Genomic DNA, 13,998 nt, shown 5'->3' on the forward strand with positions numbered 1-13,998 from the left:
CCAGAAAAAAAATTGTTAAAACCAGAATCAAAGGTATTGATATGTTGATCTAAAAAAATTGGCTTTTTTTCAAACTTGTTAACTAAAACTGTAATAGGTTCATCTAAAAGTAGCTTTTTTATTTACTGTTCAAAAACTGAAGATAGTGATTAATATTTGGAAACAGTTACAAACGCTGCTCCTCTGAGAAGTCTCTTTTGATCCAACTTTGAGTAAGAATTTGCACAATTATCAGTCCTAAACTACCTTTACAGTAAAATTTCACTTTGCATTTCATAATATTTACTTTAAAGTGTTTTCATACATTTAATTTTTACTATGTAAATGTTTTAATTATTTTAAGCCAAATTCCTACATTGAATATCTTTATAGATTGTCTCAACATTTAAAAAAAGCAATTTGCATTCACGCTAATGAACAAAACAGATGTTACAATTCTTACGGACCCAGAGGACCCCAAAACCCAGCAGCAATAGAAATTCACCAAGAAAAATGGTTACTTTAACAAAAGTTACTTTTAATTTTCTTTAAACATAAAAACAGGATCAAACTTCAACTTATTAACTTAACCTAACTTAACTCCCTTCTAGTTCTCAGCACACGTGTATATAATGTGTATATGTTCAGGAAAGTTCTTTGATTCACAGACCAATCTCACTTCTCACTCCTCCAAGTTCACCGGTATCAGGCAATTCTTATTCTGGGCACAGAATTTAACATTTATGAATTTTCACCAGACTCTGGGGCTTAAAGATAATTGGTTACCGCTCAGGAAGGTTCTTGTTGGTTTCAGAGAGAGATTCATTGCTCATTGAACACACACAAACTGATTTCCATGCATCAGTAACTTGTCAAAGAAACTTGCCCCATCAGGGTTTTCCAAATGAACCCCTTCTTCCAGGTCACCACAGAGTTCCTCTTGTTTCCCTTATTTCAGGTGAAACACTCTAGCCAGCCATTTCCTCTTGTAAGGGTTTTCACCAGGCTGATCTCAGAACTCACAATCTGCCTTCCAAATGGGATCTTCAACAAGCTGCCAGCTTGTCATGTTGCAGCTTTCAAAATCCACTGCAGAACTCCAACTGAATTATCTCTCTCTCTCAGAGAAAGCCAGATGGGTCTTTTCTCTCTCTCTCTCTCTCTGCTTACAAAACCACATGACCTTCTTAGAACAGCAAACTGCAACTAGACAGATTGCAGCACCTGAATCATTTTCTTCAGCTTGGTCATCAGTTGCTTTCAAAACAATAATCCATTTACTCCACAGCATCAGTCCAATTAACACTTACTTGTGAAGTCTCCATGGGTATTCTTCCAAGTTTCTGTAAAGTCACTATGGTCATGATGTTTCCACCTATGCATAGGTCTTACATTTTAACTGAGATCACTTTTGTGAAATGTTTGTCTGTTTGTGGCAATCTACACTAAGTCCCCCACCCCCACACACACAATCTATCTCTTTTAAAAAACATATTTATATATATAAAATATAATATAACCCATCACACTATATACAGGTATCAGTATCTTGGTATATTACAGCCATACAATTTGTTTTTAAAACACAGCAGATTTATGAGATATTTGAATAAAATAGTAGCCATTATGAAAATGTTCATCAATAAATTTGTATTTATCAAATGGAGTATTGTGACAGATTATGTTATGTTTGTATGGAATATAGATATGTTTTTGGGAGATAAATTGGAGCAGGTTTTTTAGTGTAAGTCACATACAAACACTTTAAAACAGATCTTATTTAAAATATTGGAGCTCTGCTACTGCTAGACATGTTGGGGCCAGGAGCATTTGCAAAAGCTTTGGAGATTGCCCAAGAGACTTCTCGAAAAGACAACAGATGAAAGAATGTCAGACCCGCAGACTATCTGGAGTGGAAATTGTTGTTCTAGGAGGGTCAGGTGGTTTTGCAAGCAGAGAGAGTCAAACAGGCTTTCTCTCAGGGAGAGACAGAGAGAGAGACACACACACACACAGATCAGTTCTGCAGTTTTACAGTCAGCAGGAGCAGCTGGGACTGCAACAGGACATTCTGGCAAGCTGGTGGAAAACCCTATTTGGAAGATGGGTTGGGAGGGCTTAGTTCAGCCTGGTGAAAGCCCTTGTGGTTCATGCAAGAGGAGAGGACTGGCTGTCTAATGTTTCACTTGCAATCTTCTTCTTTGGCTTGGCTTCGCGGACGAAGATTTATGGAGGGGTAATGTCCACGTCAGCTGCAGGCTCGTTTGTGGCTGACAAGTCCGATGCGGGACAGGCAGACACGGTTGCAGCGGTTGCAAGGGAAAATTGGTTGGTTGGGGTTGGGTGTTGGGTTTTTCCTCCTTTGTCTTTTGACAGTGAGGTGGGCTCTGCGGTCTCCAAAGGAGGTTGCTGCCTGGCAAACTGTGAGGCGCCAAGATGCACGGTTTGAGGCGATATGAGCCCACTGGCGATGGTCAATGTGGCAGGCACCAAGAGCTTTCTTTAGGCAGTCCTTGTACCTCTTCTTTGGTGCACCTCTGTCTCGGTGGCCAGTGGAGAACTCACCATATAACACGATCTTGGGAAGGCGATGGTCCTCCATTCTGGAGGCGAGACCTACCCAGCGCAGTTGGATCTTCAGCAGCGTGGATTCAATGCTGTCGGCCTCTGCCATCTCGAGTACTTCGATGTCGGAGATGAAGTCGCTCCAATGAATGTTGAGGATGGAGCGGAGACAACGCTGGTGGAAGCATTCTAGGAGCCGTAGGTGATGCCGGTAAAGGACCCATGATTCAGAGCCGAACTGGAGTGTGGGTATGACAACGGCTCTGTATACGCTTATCTTTGTGAGGTTTTTCAGTTGCTTGTTTTTCCAAACTCTTTTGTGTAGTCTTCCAAAGGCACTATTTGCCTTGGCGAGTCTGTTGTCTATCTCGTTGTCGATCCTTGCATCTGATGAAATGGTGCAGCTGAGATAGATAAACTGGTTGACCGATTTGAGTTTTGTGTGCCCGATGGAGATGTGGGAGGGCTGGTAGTCATGGTGGGGAGCTGGCTGATGGAGGACCTCAGTTTTCTTCAGGCTGACTTCCAGGCCAAACATTTTGGCAGTTTCCTCAAAACAGGTCGTCAAGCGCTGGAGAGCTGGCTCTGAATGGGCAACTAAAGCGGCATCGTCTACAAAGAGTAGTTCACGGACAAATTGCTCTTGTGGCTTGGTGTGAGATTGCAGGCGCCTCAGATTGAAGAGAATGCCATCCGTGCGGTACCAGATGTAAACGGCGTCTTCATTGTTGAGGTCTTTCATGGCTTGTTTCAGCATCATGCTGAAGAAGATTGAAAAGAGGGTTGGTGCGAGAACGCAGCCTTGCTTCACGCCATTGTTAATGGAGAAGGGTTCAGAGAGCTCATTGCTGTATCTGACCTGACCTTGTTGGTTTTTGTGCAGTTGGATAACCATGTTGAGGAACTTTGGGGGGCATCCGAGGCGCTCTAGTATTTGCCAAAGCCCTTTCCTACTCACGGTGTCGATGGCTTTGGTGAGGTCAACAAAGGTGATGTAGAGTCCTTTGTTTTGTTCTCTGCACTTTTCTTGGAGCTGTCTGAGGGCAAAGACCATGACAGTAGTTCCTCTGTTTGCACGAAAGTCGCACTGTGATTCTGGGAGAACATTTTCGGCGACACTAGGTGTTATTCTATTTAGGACTTGCAATCACTTATTATCATTTGCAATAAGAGATAATTATTATCACTTGCAATAAGAGAAACAAAAAGACACACTGTGGTGACCTGAAAGAAAGAGGTTATCATCTGGAGAACCCTGAGGGAGCAAGTTTCTTCAGCAAGACACTGAAGTGGCTGATTAAAAAGGAATCAATTGTGGGTGTCCAGAGGACAACAAATCTCTCTCTGAAAACCGGCAAGAACCTTCCTGAGTGGTAAGCATTTACCTTTCAAGCACCAAAGCCTGGTAAATTTAATAAATGTTAAATGCTGTGCACAGTCTAAGAATTGCGTGCAACTAGTGAACTTGAACGAATGAGAAGTGAGATTGGACTGTGAATCCAAGAACATTTCTGAACTTACACACACATTACATACAAGCATGCTTAGAATTAGAATGAGTTTAAGTTAGGTTAGTTAAGTCAATAGTGATAAGTTAAAGTGTGATTCTGTTTTCATGTTTAAAGATAATTAAAAGCAACTGTTTAAGTAACCATTTGTCTTGGTGAATAAGACAGCAGCTGGGTTTTGGGGTCCTTTGGGGTCATAACATTTTTGGGGGCTTGTCTGTTTGGATTGAACATTGGAGTTTTTGTGATTTATTAGTTAATTGTTTTTTTTTTCAAGCTAATTTAAAGCTTGGTTATGGGAAAACAGCAGCAATGGGTGTTGATGCATTTTTGTCACAACCATCACCTGCAGCGCTGCAGAGCAAGAGAAAAGAGGAACTGATTGTTATTTCTAAGGCATTAACCAATTTTCCCTTGCAACCGCTGCAATCGTGTCTGCCTGTCCCGCATCGGACTTGTCAGCCACAAACGAGCCTGCAGCTGACATGGACTTTTTACCCCCTCCATAAATCTTCGTCCACGAAGCCAAGCCAAAGAAAGAAGAACCTGACTGAAGTCAAGCACTGGATGAGGAAAGTACAAATACAGAGGATTATTGTGAACTATCATATAGGTGAGGGAAAATTTGTTGAGAAAGACTTAGATAATTTTCCAGAGGATAGATCTTCTGAATTGCAATCTGAGTTGGAGAAACTGAGGGTGGAAGAGGAAAGAGAAACTGAATTTTGAGGTGCAGAGACAACAATATGAGGCAGACCAAATTGAAAAACAAAGAGAAGAGGCTGAAAAACAGAGGATACACGAGGCAGAGGAAACTGAAAAACAGAAGAAATACGAGTGAGAGGAAGCTGAAAAATGGAGGGAGGATAATGAAAGACAAAGAAAATATGACTTGGAAAAGATTGAAAGTGACAGACAGTTTCAATTTGAGAAGTTAAAAATTGAAATGGAGGGAAGTAAGAGAATTGAGGCTTTAACTCCTGGGGAGAGGTTTTTGGCTAGTAGAGAGGTAAACCTTTAGATGAAGGAGATTTAGATACATATTTTCAGCTTTTTGAAAAGGTTGCTGAGAGCTCAAGATGGCCAAAAGAAAAATGGCCTCTTATGCTCCAAAGTGTATTGAAAGGAAAAGCACACTCTAGTCTGACTACAGAGCAAGTGACAAATTATGATACTGTTAAACAAACTGTATTGAAAGCGTATGATTTGGTTCCAGAAGCATATCGACAAAAATTTAGGAATTTGGTGAAAACATGGAATCAATCTTATATGGATTTTTCTCTGGGAATATCTGTATGTTTTGACCGTTGGTACTCCTCAAAAGGAATAAATAAAGATTTTGACAGATTGTGAGAATAAATATTTATTGAGGAAATTAAAAGGTGTGTTCCAAATGAGATTAAATTATACCTGGATGAGAGAGATGTGGAGATGTGTTAGCAAACGGCTAGATTAGCGGACGAATTTGCCTTAATTCACAAAAATGCATTTCAGACTAGTAAACCTGTTCAGAGAGTTAATGTGGAACAGACTAGTAAACCTGTTCAGAGAGTTAATGTGGAACAGACTAATAAACCTGTTCAGAGAGTTAATGTGGAACAGATTAATAAAGCTGTTCAGAGAGTTAATATGGAACAGATTAATTAACCTGTTCAGAGAGTTAATGTGGAACAGACTAGTAAACCTGTTCAGAGAGTTATTGTGGAACAGATTAGTAAGCCTGTTCAGAGAGTTAATGTGGAACAGACTAGTAAACCTGTTCAGAGAGTTAATGTGGAACAGACAAGTAAACCTGTTCAGAGAGTTAATATGGAACAGACTAGTAAACCTGTTCAGAGAGTTAATGTGGAACAGATTCATAAACCTGTTCAGAGAGTTAATGTGGAACAGATTCATAAACCTGTTCAGAGAGTTAATGTGGAACAGACTAGTAAACCTGTTCAGAGAGTTAATGTGGACAGACTAGTAAACCTGTTCAGAGAGTTAATGTGGAACAGACTAGTAAACCTGTTCAGAGAGTTAATGTGGAACAGACTAGTAAACCTGTTCAGAGAGTTAATGTGGAACAGACTAGTAAGTCTGAAATTAAGTCTGGAGAGAATGTTAAGAAAAAAGATGAAGGTAAGATGTGAAAGAACAGAACTTCTGGATTTGTATGTCATTTTTGTAAGAAACCTGGTCATGATAATACGAATTGTCTAGTATTGGAAAAGAGATGAGAAAAGGAGGTTTTTACCAGAAGTATGTATTCAGACAGTTGAATTTAAGGAGAGCAGATGTTTCAAACCTGGTAAGGATGTCATGGATGTTTTCAAACCTTTTGTGTCAGAAGGCTTGGTTTCAGTAAAGGAGGGAGAATCACAGGTTCCAATTAAAATTCTTAAGAGATACTGGGCTACTGTTCTTGGAAAATGTTTTAACTCTTGATCAGAAGACTGACACAGGGGAGGTAGAGTCAATATCTCTTCACAACATAGTGCTGAATTCAGAATTAGTTAAAGGACCTGTTGTAGTAGGAGTAATTTCAAAGTTACCCATGCAGGGTGTCTCATTTTTATTAGGGAATGATTTGGCAGAGGATAAAGTTGGGTCAGTTTTGAGATTAACAAATCAGCCTAGTAAGGATGATGTTGAAGAGGATTTTGAGATATATCCTGCATGTGCTGTTACAAGGTCTTTAAGAAAATGATGAGAGCTGAGGAAGATCCAGTTGTTAGAGACTTGCCCAGTGCTTCTGAAATAGTTTTGAAAGAGCAGGGTAATTGTGAGAGTAAGGACTTCTCTTTGTCAAGGAAAGAGTTAATTCAGCAACAGTGGACAGATACATGTTATTGGACTTGAGGGGCAAAGCAGTAAGTGAACAGATTAAAGAAATGGCTTGTGGATATTACTTGAAGGGTGAATTGTTGATGAGGAAATGGAGACAACAATATTCCTGCTAATGAAGAGTGGAGGGTGATTCATCAGGTGGTCATTCCTAGAAATTACCAAAATAAAATTTTAAATCTAGCCCACAGTGCATCTTTGGATCATTATCTTGGTGTAAAGAAAACCATGAATAAGATTTTGAGAATTCTTCTGGCCTGGTTTGAGGAATGATGTTGTAAATTGGTGCCGGAGATGTCACTTTTGTCAGGTTGTGGGGAAACCTAACAGGGTCCCCCATTAACTCCATTGCAACCTATTCCTGTTGTTGGGGAACCTTTCACTAGGGTTATTGTGAATTGTGTAGGTTCCCTGTCTAAGACTAAGTCTGGGAATCAGTACTTATTAACAATTATGTGTACAGCGTCGAGATTTCCAGAGGCTATACCATTAAGGATTATTAAAGCCAAAAGCATGGTAAACACTCTGGAAAGATTTTTTACAGTTTTTGGATTACCTATGGAGATCCAGAGTGATCAAGGATCTAACTTTGTCTGGGTCATTTCAGCAGTTGATTTATGAGTTGGGAATAAAACAAATCACTTCATCTGTATACCATCCTGAAACTCAAGGAGCTTTGGAAAGATTTCATTCTGCTCTTAAAAATATGATGAAGATTTATTGTCTGAAGAATGGAAAAGATTAGGACGAAGGTATTCATTTATTGTTATTTGCAGCAAGGGAGGCTGTGCAGGATTCATTAGGTATCAGCCCTTTTGAAATTGTGGTTGGACATCAGGTTAAATGACTTTTAATGTTAATAAAAGAACAGTGGGTCAATGAGGATGTGCAGTTGGACTTGCTGATTTATGTTTCTAAATTTAAAGATGGGTAACAAAAAGTGTGGACTTTGGCTCAAGAAAATACAGAAATGGCTCAGGGTAAAATGAAGCTTTTATTTGACAGGAAAGCTCAAGTGAGGAATTTTAAGACAGGAAGTAAAATTTTAATTTTGTTTCCAACACACGACAATCCTTTGAGAGCTATATTTTCTGGACCATACATAGTTAAATCAACTGAATGATGTTAACTAATTTGTTAACACTCCAGATCGAAGGAATAAAACTTAGCTTTGTTATATAAATATGTTGAAACCTTATTATGAGGATAAGGGTAGTGGAGAACAATCTGTATCAGAGGTGTTAGTTGTTGACAGGGTTGAGGAAGTTATGGATCATAAGATTATGGAAACAGAATCTTGTGAGGGTAACCTTAAAGAAACCATGGTTCCAGTGTGTCTGTAACTCAGCAATTATGGAAGATTTGGAGGAAAGGTTAGTCCATCTTAAGTCACAAGAACATGCAGTTGAAAGAATTAATTTTGAAATATACAAATTTGTTTCCTGATGTGCCAAAAAGGACATCAGTGATTTATCATGAAGTGGAAATAGGAGAAGCAAGTCCCATAAAACAACACCCCATAGAGAATAAACATTCAGAAGACTAAATTCATGGATCAGGTGGAATATATTTTGAGAAATTATATTATTAGGCCTTCGAACTCAGATTTGAGTTCTTGTATTCTGGTACCGAAACCAGATGGAACTGTTAGATTCTATACAGATTATAGGAAGATTAATTCAGCAACTAAAACAGATGCTTATCCTATTCCGAGAATAGATGGCTGTATTGATAAAATTAGCAAAGCTAAATTTCTTTCTTAGTTGGATTTGTTGAAGGGTTACTGGTGTGTGCTTCTGAGGAAAGAATATTTCAGCTTTTGTAACTCCATCTGGTTTATACAAGTATAATGTGTTACCTTTTGGCATGAAAAATGCCCCTGCAGCATTCCAAACAATGATTAATTCGATGATCCAAGGGTTAACACATACAGATGCTAATATTGATGACTTGGTCACAAAAAGAGACAAATGGGAAGAGCAACTAAGGGACTTGGACAAATTGTTTGCAAGATTATCCAAAGCAAACTTAACTGTTAATTTAGCAAAAAGTCAATTTGCAGATGACACTGTAATATACTTAGGTCATGTGGTTGGTCATGGCAAAGTTGCACCTATTCAAGTTAAGAATGCAATTTCTGAGTTTCCTATTCCCAATGTCAAGAAAGCAGTGAGAAGGTTTTTAGGAATGGCAGGATGTTACAGAAAATTTTGCTCGGGTTGCTCTTCTTTTAACCAATCCTTTGAAGAAAGGGGAGAAATTTCTGTGGATTAAAGTTTGTCAGACAGCTTTAGAAAACTTAGATATGCCTTGCCATTACCCTATGTTAAAATATTCTGATTTTGGTAGACCATTTTCTTTAGCAGTGGATGCCAGGGAGGGAGCAGCAGGTGCAGTTTTATTACAAAAACAATGAAATTGACCATCCAGTTGCCTACTTTTCAAAAAAATTCAATATTCATCAAAGGAACTATTCCACTATTGAGAAAGAACTGTTGTCTATAATATTTGCTCTGCAGAATTTTTATATATATCTCGGTACCTCTCATGAACCAACTGTGAAATTTACAGACCACAATTCTCTCGTGTTTTTGAATAAAATGAACAATAAAAACAGAAGATTGTTAAACTGGAGTTTAATATTACAAGAATATAATATGCAAATTAATATCAGAGGTACAAATAATGTAATAGAAGATTGTCAAGATGTTAAAATTGATCATGTATAGAAGTATATACTCTCAAAATTGGGTTACTTTATTATAACATTTATTGTGTATTTGTTATCTCTTTAGTGATTTTAAAGACAGCTTAATTATAACTGAATTTTAACTCAAGAGTTAAAATTCCTTTGTAGGGGAAAAGAGTGACATATTGTGTTTGTATTGTATATAGTTAAGTTTTTGGGAGATAATTTGGGACAGGTTTTTTTTTAAGTGTAGGTAACACAAACACTTTAAAACAAATCTTATTTAAAATACTGGAGCTCTGGTAACGTTAGACATGTCGGGGCCAGGTGCCTTTGCAAAAGCTTTGGAGCATTCCCAAGAGACTTCACTAATGGATTGTTATTTACAAAAAGGTAAGAGATGAAAGAACTTGTCGGAGCTGCACACTGTCTGGAGAGGAACGCTGTTCTAGGAGGGTTGGTTTTCCGATAGAGAGAGGAGTGGGCACGAAGGGGGTGGGGAGGAGGGAGGGGGCAGGAGAGAAAGACACACACAGATCAGTTCTGCAGTTTTACAGTCAGCAGCAGCAGCTGGGACTGCAACAGGACATTCTGGCAAGCTTGTGGAAAATCCTATTTGGAAGACGGGTTGGGAGTTCAGCCTGGACAAAGCCCTTGTGGTTTATGCAAGAGGAGGACGACTGGCTGTCTAATGTTTCACTTGAAATAAGAGAAACAAAAAGAAACTGTGGGGAACTGAATGAAAGAGGTTATCATCTGGAGAACCCTGAGGGGGCAATTATCTTCAGCAAGACACTGAAGTGGCTGATTAAAAAGGAATCAGTTGTGGGTGTCCAGTGTACAACAAATCTCTCTCTGAAAACCGGCAAGAACCTTCCTGAGCGGTAACCATTTACCTTTCAAGCACCAAAGCCTGGTGAACTTTATAAATGTTAAATACTGTGCACTGTCTAAGAATTGCCTGCAACCAGTGAACTTGGAGGAATGAGAAGTGAGATTGGACTGTGAACCAAAGAACATTTCTGAACTTACGCACACACACATTACATACACGTGCGTATGAAAGGGGTTAAATTAGGTTAGTTAAATCAATAATGACAAGTTAGTGTGATTCTATTTTCATGTTTAAAGATAATTAAAAGCAACTTTTGTTTAAGTAACCATTTGTAGTGGTGAATATCTATTGCTGCTGGGTTTTGGGGTCCTCTGGGTTCTAACAGCAGTCATTTTCTTTTGTTTGTATTGAAGAGGAAAGGACTGACAGTTTGCTCCATTTCTGTCACTTCTTTCCAGCAAGTTGTTTAAATATCATAAAATTTGATGGAATGGGAGTGTGGAAACAGACTTCCCATGGAGGATTCGTTTTCCCTAACATGATAATTCCAAAAATAATTTCTATATTCAATTTTCATTATCTAGCATTAAATTTGACATTATTTTCAATTCTGTAATTGTATTTTTAATACTATTCAATTTACTATTATCATTTAAAAATAGCCAGTCTTATGCTGTTTGATTTTTGTAATGTTTAAATGTAGTGTATTTAAGCATTAACAATAACCTTTGACCTGTTCTTCATTTAACATGGTATTAGTTATGAGAACCAAGAGTTTGTAGTGAAGAGTTTATGCTAGTTGTGATTTTTAAACTTTCTGGAACATTGAAGCGCATACCCATTTTCAGAGATATCTCCGATCCAGCAGTTATTTGAACATTAATGCTGGAAATATTCCAAAGAGTCATGTAACTTTCTGGGAAAAAATTAAACCTTTAACTCACCTCTCTTTAGGAAACTTCCCTGACAAAATGCAAATTATATACACATGTTTGGGATTACAATTAGATTGGTCAATGCAAGAGAATATTTAAATCTCAGAAAACATTTTAAAAAAATAAGGCAAGCAAAACAAAATGGGCATATTGATTGGTGAATAATGAAGAAATACTATTATTGTACATGCTTTAGCACATGACCATCAATGAATTGAGTGAACCAGAGCTCCAAGATATTTCCATGTTATCCAATTCATCATATAATCTATGCAAAGATGCAGACAAAGAGGATGCAAAAGAATATAAGTAAATGTAAATATACCAGATGGGATATGTAAAAAAAAAAGTAAACATCCACCCTGTAGGAGGCAATGTACAAATGATAGTATTCAAGAAAATCTGGCATTTTACAGGATTCAAAATTTACACACATAATTAGGAAAGCAGATACCATGTTAACAAGAAGTAGAAAAAAGATCTTGTACGAATTGTATAGGACCATTTTTAGGTTCCAACCAGTATAGTGTAAAATTTTGGAAATCTCTATCCCAGAAGGCTACTCGTATGCAAAGACAAAGATCAAAAGACTTGAAATTAAGGGATACAAGGAGCACCAGAAAGTGGATCTGTTATCATCTTTATTCACACTTGTTTCATCATTTTTTATTGCAAATCTGCACTTTAAAACATATTTTACCAGTTAACATTCTTGCTTTTATAAACAACAGGTAATATCCGTATGAAAATATTAAAATTATTCTGAAAGACATGCCTTTGTCCATAATGCAAAGAAAACCCCCTTGCAAATAATTAAGCAGAGCTCCAAGATTAGGAAGTTGTTTCAAGGGCAATGCACAAAATATCTTCATTTCTCTCTTGCTGAACTTCTATTAGAATTTGAGGCTGTACAAATCTACATTGGACATCTGAAATATTCATGACACCAAGAACTTTGTACTGTCTATGTATCCAGAGAGTGATCTTTTGCAATTTAAGTTTAAACATTTCCCTCACATGCAAAATTAATGTGGGGTGAATATTTAAAAGAACAAGTCCAATTCAAATTTGATGCAATTTTCAAGTTGAAATTCTAGCTACTGGTTGGAAGACGTGTTAAAATTACAAACTATATTCTTAGAAATATTCAACTAAAAATAATATCAGAAATATAATTTTGAACCTTTTCTGTATTTTGCAAAAACAAGATTATATTCTTAATATTGTTGGGCAGAAGTTTATTTGATTGGGGACAGGAAACAAAATGAAAATATGAAGGAGATTGACAGGAACTGGGTTTAGCTTTTTAAAGACTTTCAATATTTTATACTTTTATTTGATTATACAAAATTGTAGAAAATTGAACAAGTTCAGGTCAGGACCCCAAAACCCAGCTGCAATAGAAATTCACCAAGACAAATGGTTACTTAAACAAAAGTTGCTTTTAATTATCTTTAAACATGAAAACAGAATCACACTTCAACTTATCACTATTAACTTAACTTAAATCCCTTCTAATTCTAAGTGCACATGTATGCAATGTGTATGTAAGTTCAGAAAAGTTATTTGATTCACAGTGCAATCTCACTTCTCATTCCTCCAAGTTCACTGGATGCAGGTAATTCTTAGACTGTGCACAGAATTTAACATTTATAAAGTTCACCAGGCTTTGGTGCTTGAAAGATAAATGGTTACCGCTCAGGAAGGCTCTTGTCAGTTTTCAGAGAGAGATTTGTTGTACACTGGACACCCACAATTGATTCCTTTTAATCAGCCACGTTAGTGTCTTTCCAAAGAAACGCCCCCTCAGGGTTCTTCAGATGATAACCTGTTTCTTTCACGCCACTACAAAATTCCTTTTTGTGGAGGAGTCACGTGATGGAGTAGTGGCCGGACGGTGAACTCCAGCCCTCTCCAGAAAAGTCGGGAAAAACAAGAGAAAACACAAAGGCACAGAAATAAAAGTTACAGAAAAGTGAGTATAAAGGTGGAAAGAAGATGGCGACAAAAAAAGAAAAATCGAAAGCAACGGTAAGAAGAGAGGAAGAGAAGACAAAGGAGGAAAAAGGTGTAGGCCTTACCTGTCCGAAGAGGCCCGCTGCGGAGAGAGAAACCCGCTCCCTCAGGTCGGTAAATAGTGGACTACAAAAATGGCTCGCAGAGCCGAGCAAAAGTGCGCAACCGCGCATGCGCGAAGTATCGCGCATGCGCGATGCGAATGAAAAAAAACACACCGACGGGAGGGGGGACCAGCTGGGGAGTCGATCTCCACAGCCGGCAACGACAGCTGCAGAACACCTGCAGCAAGAAGAGACCACAGAAGACAATAGAAACAAGAAAGAAGAGGAGGAAAGGGCAACAAAGAAACAACAGATGGCCAACCCAGAGGAAGAAGAAGAGGAAGAGTATGGTGAAATAGAAGAAGAAAAGATAGGCAAGGTAAAGGATATACTTGCTCTTATTAAAGGATACATGGAGTCATTTAAAGAATGGCAAACACAGGAATTTAAGGATTTAAGAAAAAGAATAAACAACACAGAGGAGAAAATAATTAAAATAGAGATGACCTTAACAGAAATGGGAAAAAAAATGGACAAGATGGAAGAGCGGGCAGTAGCAGCAGAAATGGAGGTAGAAGACTTAAAAAAGAAATTGGAGAAA

The 13,998-nt window shown here is 38.0% G+C and overlaps 2 protein-coding genes across 11 annotated transcripts in view; one reads left to right on the plus strand and one right to left on the minus strand.

Moving 5' to 3' along the window:
- Positions 1-13,998, plus strand: part of LOC138753429 (MAPK/MAK/MRK overlapping kinase-like) — a 139,816-nt gene that overhangs the window by 98,379 nt on the left and 27,439 nt on the right. The window lies entirely within an intron of this gene.
- The window catches only part of wdr20a (WD repeat domain 20a), a 110,600-nt gene that overhangs the window by 48,902 nt on the left and 47,700 nt on the right, over positions 1-13,998 (minus strand). The window lies entirely within an intron of this gene.

Source organism: Narcine bancroftii, chromosome 2, assembly GCF_036971445.1.
Source record: "Narcine bancroftii isolate sNarBan1 chromosome 2, sNarBan1.hap1, whole genome shotgun sequence".
Classification (NCBI taxonomy): domain Eukaryota; kingdom Metazoa; phylum Chordata; class Chondrichthyes; order Torpediniformes; family Narcinidae; genus Narcine; species Narcine bancroftii.